This window comes from Electrophorus electricus, unplaced genomic scaffold (assembly GCF_041902795.1).
Source record: "Electrophorus electricus isolate QZ-2024a unplaced genomic scaffold, ASM4190279v1 Scaffold195, whole genome shotgun sequence".
Classification (NCBI taxonomy): domain Eukaryota; kingdom Metazoa; phylum Chordata; class Actinopteri; order Gymnotiformes; family Gymnotidae; genus Electrophorus; species Electrophorus electricus.
In genome coordinates, this window is record NW_027658475.1 from 7501 (window position 1) to 10000 (window position 2500).

The 2500-nt window shown below is 51.0% G+C and overlaps 3 non-coding genes across 3 annotated transcripts; all 3 read left to right on the plus strand.

Moving 5' to 3' along the window:
* The first annotated feature begins 1357 nt into the window (after positions 1 to 1357).
* LOC118240310 (U2 spliceosomal RNA) lies at positions 1358 to 1545 on the plus strand. The gene has a single exon (XR_014121335.1). It is a non-coding gene; the product is annotated as a U2 spliceosomal RNA (small nuclear RNA).
* Positions 1546 to 1957: 412 nt separating this feature from the next.
* On the plus strand, positions 1958 to 2073 carry LOC145655191 (U5 spliceosomal RNA). Its single transcript, XR_014121345.1, has one exon. It is a non-coding gene; the product is annotated as a U5 spliceosomal RNA (small nuclear RNA).
* Positions 2074 to 2287: 214 nt separating this feature from the next.
* LOC145655195 (U2 spliceosomal RNA) lies at positions 2288 to 2478 on the plus strand. Its single transcript, XR_014121349.1, has one exon. It is a non-coding gene; the product is annotated as a U2 spliceosomal RNA (small nuclear RNA).
* The last annotated feature ends 22 nt before the right edge of the window (positions 2479 to 2500 follow it).

Genomic DNA, 2500 nt, shown 5'->3' on the forward strand with positions numbered 1-2500 from the left:
CCCAGAGATTCTTTGACGTCTCAGTGGCGTCGGAGGAATTATATGGGCAAATGCTGGAGAAGAGGACTGTGATGGGGGACCATCCGGAGGGTGTACATTTTGTGGTTGAGCCCTTGTGGAGGGTTAAAAGGACTATTGTTACAATACATGTATTTAACCCTTACGTTACCACAGGGTCCATCCGCAGGTTTATACAACAGTATGGGGAAATCCATTCGGAGGAGAAGCAGGTCCGGGATGAGCTTGGCGTGTGGAATGGGCGCCGACAGTATTTGGTCCTTCTGAAGGAGGATGGGAAGGGAGGGTGGATTCACCCCCCGGCTTACTTCTCCATAGATGGGAGTAAGGGGTACCTGTTCTATCCTGATCAGCCTTTGTGTTGCAGGAACTGCCGGGGCCAAGGACATAAGAAGGAGGACTGCCCGGGCCTGAGGTGCCATAGGTGTTTGGAGAGGGGACATCTGGCTCGAGTCTGTAAAGGCCCGCAGAGGTGCCGACGGTGCCGGGGGGAAGGGCACCTGGCGCAATCCTGTCCTGGGGTGGTGAGGTCTTACGCCATGGTGGCGACCCTAGGCGGGAAGGGTGTCGTCACCTCGACCCCTAAGAGGGGGGCGGGTAAGGAGAAGGAGATCAGACTCAGTCCAGTGGTCCCTGTGATGAAAGAAGCCAAACTGGGGGAGAGGAGAAGGGCCGCGGTTGGTGATTTGGGAGATGCGGTTTTCCGGATTCCTCCCCCACAAGTGGGTGTGGCCCCAGGCCCGGTACAGGCGCAGGTCCGGCCTAAGATGGAGAAGGCCCCGGCAGAAGCACTTAAACAGGGCTTGAAAAGGAGGATGGATGAAGGAGCCCACGGAGAGGTTAAGAAGAAGGTCACCTCCTTGGAAGGACAAGCGCCCATATCTCTCCTATCCCAGCCTAACACGACGGATGAGGTGGTCTGTCTAGTGACATTGGACTCTTCTCTTTTTGAGGAGACGACGGACCCCTCAATAGATAGGCAGGCCTCGGCTGTGGATCGAGGATTGCGGGGGTTGGTTGGACTGGGGGATGATTTGATGATTTGATAATTTTAGTGTTTTAATATTTTAGAAAGTGATGTACTGACTATGTTGAGTCTGGTCAATGGCTAAAGTTTGTTGATGTGGAGAGGTGGTATTAGTAAATGGGGTCGGGGAGTAATACCAAGTAAAGAGGTATGAAGCCCGATGCCGTTTAAATGTTATTCTTATTTGTGCCTAGAGTAACCAATTCTAAGTTTAATTAGTTTTAATTGATGTTATTTGTGGTTTTGGTTGATTATGATTTAAGTTTTGTTTATTGTGTTTTGAGTGTATTTGTGAATTGGTGAATAAAGGTTATCTGTTCTTATCAGTTTAAAAAATAAAAAAAAAATCTGTTCTTATCAGTTTAATATCTGATACGTCCCCTATACGGGGACTTCATATTAAACGGATTTTTAGAACAGGGAGGCGAAACAGGGGCTTGCCCCGTTCGCCCCACGCATCGGCCTGGTATTGCAGTGCCTCCGGGAACGGTGCACCTTCTTAATCCTGCGTCAAAGAAAGAGAACGCAAGTAGAACGGGACGGACGGACCCCTTTCCGCGGTTTTGCGGTTTTCCCGCCTTTTTTGTTCTTTTTTTTTTTTTTTTTTTTTTTTTTTTTTTTTTTGGGTGCACATTTTCTTTTCAAATACTGTGTGTGTGTGTGTGTGTGTGTGTGTGTGTGTGTGTGTGTGTGTGTGTGTGTGTTTTTCTCTATCTCTCTCTCGCCTTTAGGCTGCTGCTGCTGCTGCTGCTGCTGCTGCTGCTGCTCCACCACCAGCACCACCCCTCCCTCCATCGGATGCCTCCAGCTAGCGTAGATAGCCTTAGCCTTCCAGGCTCCGCCTCCTCCTACCGCGAACAAACTCGCTAGGCTTTGGTCAGACGTAGTCGGGTTCCCGGGCGTTTGCGGCCATGTCTCTGGTTTCTCTTCATTCCCGCATAAATCTTTCGCCTTTTACTAAAGATTTCCGTGGAGAGGAATATCGAAGAGTCCAATTGATTTTTTGAAAGCTTTGCTGTTGCAGAGCTGCACGCAACACACGTTGTCAAAGTTCAATGAGAGAGAGTGGAAGTAGAGAGCAGCCCAGCACAGCACAGCCCAGCACAGCACAGAGCAGCTCCTGGTGGGTGGGGTCCGTCCCTTCCGTCGGTTCGGGCACACTTTCGTCTGCCCGCGCGCGCGCCACGGTGCAACCCACCGCGCCCGTCGGGCCGGTCCTCCGGCCGGCGCGTTCTTCGGGTTATCGCTTCTCGGCCTTTTGGCTAAGATCAAGTGTAGTATCTGTTCTTATCAGTTTAATATCTGATACGTCCCCTATACGGGGACTTCATATTAAACGGATTTTTAGAACAGGGAGGCGAAACAGGGGCTTGCCCCGTTCGCCCCACGCATCGGCCTGGTATTGCAGTGCCTCCGGGAACGGTGCACCTTCTTAATCCTGCGTCAAAGAAAGAG